At 47.0% G+C, this 14246-nt stretch overlaps 1 protein-coding gene across 5 annotated transcripts in view; it reads left to right on the top strand.

Annotated features, from left to right (window-relative positions):
* SGMS1 (sphingomyelin synthase 1) overlaps positions 1–14246 on the top strand; it is a 286818-nt gene that overhangs the window by 121579 nt on the left and 150993 nt on the right. For all 5 annotated transcript variants that reach the window (XM_086679503.1, XM_086679502.1, XM_086679504.1 and 2 more), the window contains one exon: positions 12491–12533. The gene's annotated coding sequence lies outside the window, so the exon portion shown is untranslated. The remainder of the gene's footprint in view (positions 1–12490; positions 12534–14246) is intronic.

Genomic DNA, 14246 nt, shown 5'->3' with positions numbered 1-14246 from the left:
TTATATGTTACGACGTGAAAAATGATTATGAAACTGAGCATTTCATCCTATACTTATACTATAAATGAATGAAATTATGGGATAAGTACATAATATATATAAAGTATATAAAACGTACAAAAATATGCAAGAAATACACAAGAATTATACAGAAAGGTAAAAAAACTTTTATTTCACGCTATATATACATTAGTGGACTAAACAAATATTCCTGTCCTCCTGCAAAAGGATTGGAAATAAAAATTGCAAAGTGGTTAAGTGCTTCTGATGGAGGACTAAGATTATTGGCCATTTTTCTTGTCTGTGCACACTTTTATTTTCTCATATCATTCTAAGTACACCTAGTATTTTTTCAAACGGGGAGAGTTAGAAAAACTGTAATATATTACAGAGAGATTTTCACTTACTAAATGAGGAAAAATTCAACCCAGAAAAATCACTTTTCTTTTATCTGGGCAGCAAAGTCTCATTATGTTGTTTGATAACTGAGCCATTTGAGGATTTTTGTTTTAACCTGGACCTCCTAAGGAAGACGATGCTTTGTAGCCTCTGGTTGTTAGGACTTGAATGATATAAACTTAAATTTTTTTTTTAATGTTTGTTTATTTTTGAGAGACAGAGTGCAAGCAGGGGAGGGGCAGAGAGAGAGAGGGAGACACAGAACCTGAAGCAGGCTCGAGGCTCTGAGCTGTCAGCACAGAGCCGGACGCGGGGCCCAAACCCACGAACCTAGAGATCGTGACCGGAGCCGAAGTCAGACGCTTAGCCGACTGAGCCACCCAGGCGCCCCAAAATGATACAAGCTTAAGACATCAGGGCAGTGAGCGAGTGGAGTGGCTCCACAGGTGCTCAGGTTACCCTTGGGGGGTGAGACGCCCGCTGTCTCTGTACGTGGCTGGCCTGGATGGACACCTGGCTCTTGGCTGAGGAATACAGACACTCGGTGGAAGAAACTCAAGAGCCAAGCTAAGTGAATCATTGTCACTAGGATATGGATTGCGGGATGTAGTCTTTGGAGTTCGGAGAAACCAGAGATGGTGTGTTACGGTAGCCTTTTCTTGGAGAATCCCTGTATTCATTAGCGTTTTCAAGGTTCCGGGAAATTCTGGAGCAGGGAGACAAAGGTCATTGCCTCCACAGAAGGGTTTTTAGTGGGATTGCACTGACATCCGGGGAGTGGAGAGCTAGGCAGATGCATCCTGGAAGGGAAGAGTAGGCACTGAAGAGAAGGAGGAGATCTTCCCGGTCAGGGGGGTACCTGAGTCGGTACCTGGTCGGTATAGATCTGGGAGTAAAAGGAACCTTCTGAGTTCTCGAAACCTAAGGATGCAGTGTCCACAGGGCCGGGTTTTCGTGTGCAGTAACTTTAAATGGTTTCCTGAACACGTTGTGGTCACCTTGAAAAGTGTGTTTAAATCACATGGCGTAAATTACATAAATAAACTCCTGTTTTAAGTCTTAGTAGGGAGACTTGTTACTTGCAGGAATCTTTGTGATTTCTACTGTGTAAATACTTAGTGTAGTGTATTTTCATGCATCAGTTTAATTTATATTGAGAAACTTGATTTTTGGTTTAGAAAGTTGAGTGGTATTTAGAAAAATGAGTGGTAGAATTAACCTTCTTCTGTTTCTATAAAGTGGAAACATTTGGCCCTGTTTTCCGCTTGATGTCTGTAGTTCTCATTTAAAGAAGTCATACGAAGTGATGGGTAGAGAACCCCAGACCCCTGTTTTGGGAAGTTAAAAGGTTCTGAGAATTTAAAAACTCCTGCCTACACGTATGTGCCTTCTTTGCTAAGTTAGGTGTGTAGCTCTTTAGCTCAGAAAATGTAGGCACAAGGGCAACAGATTAGAACCAAGATTACGACTTTTTTCCTGAATAAATGGGGTTGCTTCACCTCCTAGGTTATGTGTTCTACTTGTCTTCATTGCACAGCTCTATTTTTAGCTATGGTTTTACACACACACACACACACACACACACACACACACACACACCCCACCTGCTATATGCATTTACTTGGATTTGTTTATATCATCTCTCTTAGAAGAGCATGCATGGTCTGCATCTATGTAACTGGGGTTCAAGGCTCTGCGTCAGTTGTCACATACTGATGTACCAGGAATGACGCTGCTGTCATGGCCTTGACATTTGTATGTTACCACCTGTATCACTATGAATTGTGAGGATCTGGCTCCCAAATTGCATGGACCAGTTAATTCATAGCCTAGTGGGTTGTATTGTTACCAGTTGCTGTGAATACTTTTCTAGAGGTTCATAATGGAGCGATTTTTTTTTTAATTTTTTTTCAACATTTTTATTTATTTTTGGGACAGAGAGAGACAGAGCATGAACGGGGGAGGGGCAGAGAGAGAGGGAGACACAGAATCGGAAACAGGCTCCAGGCTCTGAGCCATCAATCAGCCCAGAGCCTGACGCGGGGCTCGAACTCAACGGACCGCGAGATCGTGACCTGGCTGAAGTCGGACGCTTAACCGACTGCGCCACCCAGGCGCCCCTATAATGGAGCGATTTTTAAAATGGATCGTCACTGCTGAAGAATAATTTTCAAAAAGCTAAAAATGTGTTTCATGTAGATAGTAAACGAACATATGTCATTGGTTTTATTTAACGCAGGAGGGAATTAAAAGAAAATTTGAGAAACTGGAAAAAAGGAATTACTGAAATGATTTTATTAATGGATAACAAAACTAGTTAGAAAAACAGTACAGTGTACCGTTTGGGGTTATCTTTTCTCCCAGGCAGAAATCAGACCTTATGTGCATTGCTCTAGGTCAGATTATCTGGAACTACTCACAGTTTCACAGAGTTGTGAAATAGAGTCGGTCAAAGGTTTGTGCCCTGTTGACTTGGATGGCCCTCGGCAGGCCCACTGGGTGATGTCTGGCGTGCCATTGAAGGGGCACAATGGGATTTATTTTGCTCCTTTCAAAGTCTTGAATAGTTTTTCTGACATTTTTAAAACAGTTTATTCATTTTGAGAAAGAGAGAGAGAGACGGGGAGAGAGAGAGAGAGGATCCCAAGCCGGCCCCACACTGTCAGTGCAGAGCCCAGCATGCGGCTCAACTCAGGGCTCAATCTCAGGAACCATGAGATCATGACCTGAGCCGAAACCAAGAGTCAAATGCTTAATCGACTGAGCCACCCAGGCCCCCCTTTCTGATCATTTTAAAAATACTTTTTGAGCAGTTTCATTGCTTGAATGCTTACAGTTTTAGACCCTGAGACCAATGCTCTTCTAATTTTTTTTTTTTGAAATTTATTTATTTTTGAGACAGAGAGAGACAGAGCATGAACAGGGGAGGGTCAGAGAGAGGGAGACACAGAATCTGAAACAGGCTCCAGGCTCTGAGCCATCAGCACAGAGCCCGATGCGGGGCTCGAACTCACAGCCCTCACGGACCACGAGATCATGACCTGAGCCGAAGTCGGCCGCCCAACCGACTGAGCCACCCAGGCGCCCCAATGCTCTTGTAATTTAAGACACATGTGGCAAGAATACGTGAGACAGGTATTTGGATTTACCGTGTCTGGTTTTGTTACCAGGTACCCCCGCCCCTACCCCACCCAAGTGGGATACTGAAAGTATGGTTAAGGTAGCACTATTTCTCATCTAAATATTTTGTCTAATGACTGAGCAAATAGGACGCTCCCTCTGCTTCTTAGATTGTTTAAGGGAGAGCTGGGGCATCGTAGCACTGTGCATTGTAAATGAAAAACAGAGCAACGGCAAACATGAGAGGCAGCAGAAATTCCAGTACTCTTTGCACGCACAGCCAAAATGGGGCAGCCTGGAAAGTGGCACATTTTAGGAACTTTTATAGAAAAAGTTACGTATGTGATCGGATGAGAATCCATCGTTTGACAGCTCAGGTAATCGAGAGCATTTCCGTCATTGCCCCACATGCCTCAAGAGGAGTCATCCTTAGTCTGAAAGGGGTGTGGTGACGGCCAGGTGCCACCTGTGCGCAGGGCGCACGCGCAGACAGGAACGCAGAGCCCCTCCCGCGAACTGGCCTCATTTTCTGGCTGAGGAAACCTTGGGTCCAGAGGAGAGAGGAAGCCGCACTTCCTGGAGAACGTGGCCCCCGACTTCTTGCTAAGTGATGTGAGCTGTTCAATCTAAAGAAGGGTGGCTCAGGGACGCCTGGGTGGCTCAGTCAGTTAAACATCCGACCCAATTTCAGTTCAGGTCATGATCTCAGGGGTGATGGGATCAAGCCCCGGGTCTGGCTCTGCACTGATGGTGTGCAACCTGCTTCGGATTCTCTCTCTCTCTCTCTCTCTCTCTCTGTGCCCCCCCCCCCCCCGCCCCCACCTGTGCTCTTTTGGCCTCTCAAAATAAATAAACTTAAAAAACTAATAAGGTGGTTATCCTTCACCCACAGGTGTACATGGTAGGTACCCACATAAAGGTTCACCTAGGTTGCTGTCCGGGGTTCCCTCTTGGGGAAAACCGGGTGGGGCTGCCTCAGGGAAGGTACCCGGAGGGGGGAATGTAGGCGTAGCTCCCCCAGAGTCCGGGTTAGGAAATGGCCCAGGTTCAGCTCCCACTTCCCACGACAGACTGGGCCCCCCGGTCGCTGGCCCTGACTCTCCCGGGCCCTCTCACCCCGACGGTGGCAGGCAGCTTCCCCTAGGGCTTCTGGAGTCCCGATTTTGGGGCGGAGAATCCGATTGGCTGGCCCCGTCCTCGTAGGTTCTTGGCCAGCCTGTGAATGGCTGCCTTCCGATCAGGTGTTCCTGCAGGCCCAATCCGCGGCGGCTGTGTGTCTGCACCTGGGTCACGTGGTGGAGCCCCCGGAAGTAGGAGGGGCTGGGCGGGTCTGCTGACGTGTGTCCGCTCGCGTCAGGTGTGAGCAAAGCGGTAGGTTTTGGGCCAGGAGCATGTCCAGTGATGCGCTTTGGAACTGGGTTTAAGAATTTCATCTGTTTCCCTGTCGGAGTGAATTTGGGATGTCTTTTGGGGCCGTCTTCTATTCGTATTCAGTAATTTTTTCCTCTTTTAGGGCCGGGAAAGACTGCCTTGGTGACTGGCAGCATGTGTTGTGGTAGTTTGGTTTGCCATTTCACGCTGAGTTTTCTCTGGAAGCCCTAATGTGACTTCAGAGTACGTAAAAAGGAAGTCAGAAAGTTCTCATTGTTCTGAGGTCCTTGAATTTTCACTAAATATTTATTCTTCGCAATATCTAAAAGGAAACAGGGTTCAAAAGGCAAGGCATTTGGATTAGTTTTTAAGGAACATCTATGGGGCTGCTGGCGTGCGTGCCCTGTGTTTGGGATGCGGATGCTGGGGGGCCTTCCGAGGACCCAGAGCGTCCTGCGGACCAGCTCCGGGGGATCCGTGATGTGCAGGATGAGGACGGAAATCATCCTGGAGCCTGGAGGGAGTGAGAGGGGTTTACTGACGGTATAGATGGAGCCCCTGGGAGACTCAGGAAGGAGCAGGGGTCGCGTCTTTGTTTGGGGTGTGGCATCCAGGAACTGGTCAGAACAAAGGCGAGGGCCCGCGTGTTACTCCTTGGAGCCAGGGTCCCCACGTGGGGACGGATGTCCGGCTCCGTGGTCTGGAATTGCCCTGTGATGGCTTCTCTCCTGGTCCTTCCTGGGACGTTATCTATTGTAGAGCAGTCATTGACTCCGTGTCCCTTACAGGGAGGACACACACCGTTTGCACCGTGCAGTGTGTGTGACGTCGGGGTGCCGATCCTGGCAGGAATGTAAGCAGGGGAAGGAGCAGAAAGCGGATTTTTAGGGGGCCCTTTGGTTTCCCTATCTCAGTATGACCGTAACCGAAGCTTAGGAGACCTTCTGACTGGTTGGGGAGATAGTGTTTCAAACGGACGCTACTTGGGACTACAGTAGATGAGACATCCCTTAGGTTGTAAGAAAAGATTACAGCTTCTGGGCGCCTGGGTGGCTCAGTCTGTTGAGTGTCAGACTCTTCATGGTTTGTGGGATTGAGCCCCCGAGTCTGGCTCTGCATTGACAGCGTGGAGCCTGCTTGGGATTCTCTCTCCCCCCCCCCCCCCCGCCCCCCCTCTCTCTGTCCTTCTCCCATGAGATCTCTCCCTCTCAAAATAAATAAACATTAAAAAAAAATAAAAAAGGGTTATAGCTTTTGATCCTTCTGTAATTAAACCATATTTTGGTAGTGACATAAGACTGTGTAAAGATGGCTTTAACGAAAGGTAAATTATAACACAGCGTGAGGTGAAAGTAAGTCTCAATCCAGAATTTATTGGGTGCGCATGTGGTATTTTGAGAAAATGTTTTTGGTAAGTAAAAGGCCATGCGGAAAATTCCTCTCTTATTGTAAACACGTTTATTTCCGTTGTTCTTTCGAAGCCCGGCGATGGGCATGATGGACGGCGAGGGGAGCCGGGGAGGGAAGGACCTTAGAGACCCACAGGATCACACAGCTCACGACGAGTAAAGCTTCTGACGGTGGGTAAGACTCCAGTTTTGAAAACGATGACTAAGTGTGGAGAGTAGAGGTGGGCGAACTGATCGGAGGAGTCTGATTTGATGGGATGGGTAGGGGAAGACATGGTGGGATCTTGTGGGTGATTGATCACCCAAGTCTGCCCTGGGTACCGAGAGCGGGAGGAGCACAGAGCAAGTGTGGCTCTTGCCTGCAAGGAGCCGTAACTATTAGCATTATTATTTTTAATGTTTATATTTGGCACACACAGAGAGAGAGCATACAAGCAAGGGAGGGGCAGCGAGAGGGAGACCCAGAATCCGAAGCAGGCTCCAGGCTCCGAGCTGTCGGCACAGAGCCCGATGCGGGGCTCGAACCCATGAACCGTGACATCATGACCTGAGCTGAAGTCAGACGTTTAACCGAATGAGCTACCCAAGCACACCTTATTTTTTTAAATGTTTACTTATTTTTGAGAGAGAGAGAGAGAGAGAGAGAGAGCGAGCAGGGGAAGGACAGAGAGAGAGAGGGAGACACAGAACCCGAAGCAGGCTCCAGGCTCCCAGCTGTCAGCAGAGAGCCCGACATGGGGCTTGAACTCAGGAACCGTGAGATCATGACCAGAGCCAAAGACACTCAACCGACTGAGCCACCCAGGCACCCTAGGGAGCTGCAATTAAGAACATCTGAGGAAGGTTATATTGGCACAAACGTGGGTAGAGTTTTAGTAACAACCAGACCCCGCTCCGGTAAAGCAGGGCGGGCACTGTGGGCAGGGCCGTGGATAACAGGACCTGCGATGATAGAAGGTTCTTCCGATTGTGAATGTCCCGGCACAAGTCGTAGGTGCCTGACACTCTTCTGGGCAGCCTTCTAAAGGGAAAACAGGGATAGATTTTATATTTGGAGAGGGGGCCAGGGTATCTGAAGATTTAATTAGAATAAAGAGATACTTTTGTTTGCAGGACCCTTTTCTGGGTCCCTTATGCCCTTGTTCCCATTGGTAAAAAAGGACAAGACATTGGCCAGGTGGACGGCTGGTTTCTGGGATTAAAATGAGATCCATAAAATGTCAGGAAAGGCACCTGGCCCGCGGTGGGGAAGCGCTTGGGTTCGTTGATGTTATTTACCTCCTTGGTCTCGCTGACCACCCACGAATGTCAGTACTGGTTTGGGTTTTCCTTCTGGCTGGACTGCGAGCTCCTTCCGAGAAGCCGCTCGCGCATCTGTGTGGTCCCGGGCAGTAAGCGCTTGCTGAATGAAGGGACGAAGTACCTTTTCTTTCCTCCTTCTTCTGCGGGAGGCACTGGCCACCTCTTTGGGGAAGGGGAGAGGGACGGTGGCGGGCATGAGGTCACACTCAGGTCTTCGGGGATTAGCCTCTAGGTGGTCACCGTTCACTTCTCTCACCGCAGCGGGGAGTACAGTTGCTTTCGCTCTTTATCACCTTTGGGAATGACTAGTACCTTGTATTTCTCTGAAAATGTTTGCCCCCCCCCGAATGCTCTCCTTCTGCGCCCACATTTTAGTGGGCTGCAGTGTGTAAACCTGTCCTTTCCTTCCAGATGAACCTGTTCCTCCAAATTCCTCTATTTAAATGCACCTTCTAGAAGAGAGGGATGAGCAAAGCCTTCTGAGAGGCAGCGTAGTGAATGGGTGATTTTTTTTTAATAGTTTTTGTTTTCTTTTACACCCCGGTGAGCAGCTCAGAGAAAGAGCTGGGACTTTCCAAGAGACTCATGATGTCCTGCATGTTGAAGCAGGGGTGGAGGATGAGGGGCTGGGAGCAGGCATTCAGTTCGCCCTTGGTGCGAAGTCTTTAAATCTGGAAACGGTGGGGATGCTGTGCAGCGAGGGACAGATGAAGGCTTTCCCGGGGTGTAATCCTGCGTTGTTCTCTCTGGCGAAGAGGGTGATGCCAGCCGTCAGCAGAAGGACGCCTGTGGTGTCCGCAGGGGCACATTGCACCGTCTGGTCGCCATGAACTTGACGCGGTGCCTGGGGCCCGGCAACCCGCCCTTGAATCCCTCCCCCATGAGAGACCGCAAAGGCTCTTCTCCAAGCAGAGGACAGAAAGAAACTGTTCAATTAAACTGTGTTTGTTGAGACTTAGATGCTATGAAGAAGGTACTAACTCTGTACTTCGGGTTTTGTAGTCTCAAACTAAGGTCTCATGTGCGTTTGTTCATGAGTGAGAATGAGAAAAATTTCAGTGGTTCTTACTATTCTAATGAACTGTAATTTTCATAGAAAAATGTAATAAAAACGGAAAAATATAACTAAGTTAATCTGGTGGTCTTATGGTCTCTCCATATCATTCGTGTCTAATCACGCATCATCTTCCCCTCCTAGAAGAAAAACAACTGAATCGTATGTAATTACGGAGTTTGGGACCGAGTTGCCCACAGCCAAGCGTGCCCGCTGTGGTGTCCGTGTCTTGCGTCCGTGGGGGACGGCGGCAGCCGATCTCAGCACTGTTGTCCTATGGGGCCGCCTCCCCCTCGCAATCTGTCAGGCTGCCCCCGCCCCGCCGATCGAGGAGGAAATAGTAAACTCTGGAAGGATTGGCTCTTCAAATACAAACTTGTAAAGTGGGCGTTCATGCCTTGCTGGGTTTCACGAACTTGAATCTTTTCCTTTCTCAGCCTTGCCTCTTACGCTCGTTCCTTTGTACCCTTCGAGCCCACAGCTCCACTGCGGTTTTTCTCGAGAGGAAGTCAGCAATAGTAAACACTAAACCCTTAGCAGGCTGAGCGTTGCTGCACAGAATTACTGCGCATAAGGGAGGGATACCTCCTTCTGTCCTCTCTCCTCCCATTATCTGTCTGTATGTCACCGGGCTAATGTCTGCGAAGGTTCCTGTCTTACCGTACCCGGTCTCAACTGAACGTGTAGAGCCACCACGGCCTTATCCATGTAATTTGGATAATTTCTTCCCCTGGATGCTTGACTGTTCAAGGTAGCACACTTCCCTGGGACACGAGTCCCAGAAGGAACTCCCCCCTTAGTTTCTAACCAGCAGGTGTGTTGTGGAATCAGACCTTCAGCGTTTGCTGAGTACTCCCCGTGCCAGATCCCATGTCCGCCGGTCCCCAGAGAGCTCTCAGCCGCTTTCACCATTCTCTCCTCTCTAAAAAGAGTCCATCCACATCTATTTTTGTTTCTGTCCTCCAGCCACTCGCCATCAACACATTAGCCCATCTACCAGGAGGAAGGCGTGCCAATACCCTTTACTCAGGACGAATCAAAAGCAATTTGAAACCGGGAACTTGTGAAAGGATTGTGAAATGATTTTGGAATGGAAAAGCAGGTTGGGCGCTTTCATCACAGAGCCAGGTCCATCCTGTGTCTTTGGTGTTCCGTAGTCTTGGCGGGAACCTTTTCCTACTTCCTCACAGCGTGACCTTGGACGGGTTTGCAACCTTGGACAAGTTACATAATCGCTCTGGGCCCAGTGTCTGCCTCTGATCCGCCGGGGATCCTCAAGCCTCCCCCCTTTGCAGGGTTCTCATTGGATTAAATGTACAGGCATCAAATTAATTTGCACATCACATCTGACAGTCGTAGTTACTGTCATTGACGTTATTTTGCATTTACCAGTGAGGATGCAGGAAGGCTTTTTTAGTGACATGCCTTTTGGTGAGTCCCTCACGTATAGTCTTCTATCCAGTCTTTTTGGATATTTTATTTCCTCTCCCTCTTCAAGTAGCAGAACAGGCAGTTGTGGTTTTGAGCCGTGTTCCCTGCTTTTTGAAAGTACTTATGATCGAATTAAATATTCATGCAGGTAGGGCGTGTCATTTGAAGGCGGCATTATCATTGTATCCTCGATAATTGTCTCATGGCAATTTGCCTCTGCATCTATGACTTTTTCTGATGGACATCATGTTCTTTTGATGCCCCTGCTGCAGTGGGAAAAGCCCACAGCGCATGAAAGAAATTAACACGACAGAACATTACCCCTCGTGAAGTGTACGGGTTTCTTTCGAAACGTCTCCTTTGAGGTACAGAAAGATAAGTGGGCCTCCTTTGCGAGTGACGGAACTATTCAGCCTTCCGGTACTTCAGAAGACTTCTGGGGACCCCGAGTTACTCGATTCTTTTCCTTTAAATGATTCATGAGCAGGGGCCTCCCAATATATTCCGTATCTAGTTAGAATGGCCTCTTTTCTGGGAACATTTTCCTTTTGGTTTTTGGTGTCTCTGGCCCTCCACAGAAGCTGTAAAGAGGAACAGTCTGGCTTCACCTAAGTGTGTAGCTTGGGGTATCACACTTACCCGCCCTGAGACCCGGTGCCCTCCTCTGTCTGCAGGCTTCATAGCAATTGGAAGATCAAATGAGATCTGCATCAGTACCTTAGTCTAGCTTCTAGCACAAACTAGAAGCTGTTACCTATATTTTTATAGGTGTCTTTGCAGCTATAAAAGGAGGTCCCAGGGCGCCTGGATGGCTCAGTTGGTAAAGCGTCCGATTCTGCCTCAGCTCATGATCTCACAGTTTGTGAGTTCAAGCCCCGCATCAGGCTCTGTGCTGACAGCTCGGAGCCTGGAGCCTGCTTTGGGTTCTGTGTCTCCCTCTCTCTCTCTGCCGCTCCTCCGCTCGCTGTCTGTATCTCTCTCAAAAATAATTAAACATTAAAAAAGAAAAGGAGGTCCAAACTCCCCTCCCCCCCCGTCCCTTTTCCTCATGTCACCCCGAGCAGGACATTTGTCTTGGACAAATGGGAAGGCCCTTCCTTTTCTATTTATATCATAAAGCAACTTCTCTGCCCTACAGTCTCTGGGGGGTTGGAAGTTGACCTCAGACAACCATCCAGGCAGCCAGAACACCATCCTTAGACCGGTCACCATCTTTCTGAGATAATATCTCCTTGTAGTCAGTGACTACTTGTCTCTCTTCCTAAAGCATTTTATTTTGGTCCAGGTACAGGGATTCGTGGATTCCCAGACAGATGCCTGGATAAGAGTCCTTTGTCCCACAGGTGAAACTAACATGTGGTATTTGAAGTCAGGGCCGCGGTGACCTTGAGAGTGGTGGCCGCACGTGTGTTTGCTTTAGCTGAATTAAGTGAGCAACTCAGGATTTCTGTGCTTTTCTGCATGCATGCATCGTCTTGATGCAAATGTTAGTTTCTTACAAAGGTAACTTTTCCCTCTTTCTGGGTACCATAATTCACGTATGAATTGGAAGGGTGATACTTCATTTTTTTTTTTTTTAATTTTTTTTTTTCAACGTTTATTTATTTTTGGGACAGAGAGAGACAGAGCATGAACGGGGGAGGGGCAGAGAGAGAGGGAGACACAGAATGTGAAACAGGCTCCAGGCTCTGAGCCATCAGCCCAGAGCCTGACGCGGGGCTCGAACTCACGGACCGTGAGATCGTGACCTGGCTGAAGTCAAACGCTTAACCGACTGCGCCACCCAGGCGCCCCGGGTGATACTTCATTTTTAGTGGAGAAAGTCTTCAATGAAATGAAATGAGGAAGCGAGTCTGAGGCTTTAAGGGTATGTGGGTGGAAGGCTACTTATCAGCTCTTCGTTCGCGCACAATTGGTTTGTACACGACCTGTACACACGTTCTGCTCAGCATGCTGGTGGTCGCACTTAGTGAAGACTAACATTTAAATGCGTTGCCACCCTTTTACTCTACAGTCGTAATTCTCCTAGTTTGAACAGTGTTCTTTTTTGTGTGTTTATCCTTCTCCGTATCACCAATGAGCAATTATCTGCCTGACAAGAGAAGAGACAGTTTATAAAAAGCGTCCGATTTGACGACTCCAGCTGTACCATTGGGTTCGCTTGGGGTACAGACTTGCATTAGCTTTGGGGTTTACGTGCTTCCTTCTATCAGGCTTTGCCTGATGAAGTTCACTCTGTATTCTGTGACGGCCAGAAATTAGCTGGGAAGTGGGGAAGAGCGAGTTGTGCTATGGACAGAGAACGAGAAGTGAGCAGTAGTTGCCCTGGATTTGAGGCGGTTTTTCTTCTAAGCGGTTTAGTACGCAAAGGATGCCTTTTAATTCGCTTCTTATTTTCTCCTAGATTGGAAGGAAGACTGATGCAGAAAAATACCAACATGGTTCAGGTAAATGGATTTTTAATTTCTTTGTGTACCTTTTTTGCTTGGTTTATATTTCCCATGTTTTCCCACCGAGAAGAACTCAAAAAACTATTTTTGTGGTCAACCTGACATAGAAGGAATGTTTTGGATGTATAGAGGTAATAGTCAAATGCATATTTATACCATTTAATTAATTTAGTTACACGTGTATATTTAATAATTGTATATTTACATCAAACAGCAGTAGAACTAATGTTTTTTTCCTACCTCAGAGTAACTTTCTTCCAACTCTTTCCATACACATTTGTTGTCACTGTCTCTGTCATAAGTCACATTTTTGAAGCATCCGGAACAGGCCACCGTTTATTTGTTTGCAGTGCAGTGTATTTGGAATCCCTGTGTGTGATGCTGTAATTGGAAGGTTTACTCCAAGCTGTAAGTAACTGTTTGCCCAATGTTAGGACAGTTGCTGGTTCCGTTTTTTCTGTGTGGATGAACATTGGAGGTCTCCACTATGTAACAGTTTATAGGTTCGCTCTGTTAAATACACTTTCCTTCTTTCTTCCTTGCATCTACACGTTCATCCGTTTTATTTATCTTGACGTAATTACATGCACATTGTTTACAATTAGAATAATAATCGTAACAGCCACCCCTCTTGTTCTTAGACTGTCATTATCCTTTGCCCCTGTTCAACTCCTTTACTCCTTATTCTCTCGTTTGCTATTTCTAAACAACACACCGTATGCTTGAAGTGCCATTTAGTGATTTCTTTTAAAATTTTAGACTTCTACATGGGGCGCCTGGGTGGCGCAGTCGGTTAAGCGTCCGACTTCAGCCAGGTCACGACCTCGCGGTCCGTGAGTTCGAGCCCCGCGTCAGGCTCTGGGCTGATGGCTCAGAGCCCGGAGCCTGTTTCCGATTCTGTGTCTCCCTCTCTCTCTGCCCCTCCCCCGTTCATGCTCTGTCTCTCTCTGTCCGAAAAATAAATAAACGTTGAAAAAAAAAAAATTAAAATTTTAGACTTCTACAGATGGATATCCCGCTGAGGATTTACCTCTCGTGTGTAACCCTTTACCCTCGGTGCACACCTGCTCTTCCCGTCTCCGTTTTGTGGCTCTCGTCTCGTTACAGTGTGTGGATAAATAAATATTTAACGTTTACTTGATTATGACTGTATTTGCCTGTGACTGAGCTTTGTGATATTTACGTTGAAACGTCTCGGGCTGTTCTGCTTCCCATTTGGTTGTGCGTGAACAGTTTTATTTCTCTGGAAAATGTTTGACTCTTTTCTCTATCCCCCAAACTCTGAAATTTCCAACTGGGACATAGGTCGTAGGATCTTTTGATGTCAGCTGTCCTTTCAATCCTGAGGCTTATTTCCTTCAGTTTGAACAATTTTCTTGTACTATTTCTTGGATAATTCCCTTTCTACTCTTTCTTTTTTCTTTTCTTTTCTTTTTTTTTTAGGTATTTGGGCCCTGTGGTTTGATTCTCTTATTTTCTTATGTTTTTTTCTTTTTTCCTTTTTTTTTTTCCTGAACTATTTCCTGTCTCTTTGTGTTTCTGTTCTACTTTCTGAGAGATTTTCTTAGGGTTATTGGACTTTTAATTTCTGCCAGCATGTTTGTGATTCCACACTTGATTTTTATTGGTCGCTGAATATTTTATTTTAAAAAATAGAATGCTGTTCCTGTTTTATGGGACTAGGGACGGTTTGTCTGGAGAAAAGATCTG

Source organism: Puma concolor, chromosome D2 (assembly GCF_028749965.1).
Source record: "Puma concolor isolate L17-30 chromosome D2, mPumCon1.1.hap2, whole genome shotgun sequence".
Classification (NCBI taxonomy): Eukaryota; Metazoa; Chordata; class Mammalia; order Carnivora; family Felidae; genus Puma; species Puma concolor.
This window is presented reverse-complemented; position numbering and strand designations above follow the sequence as displayed.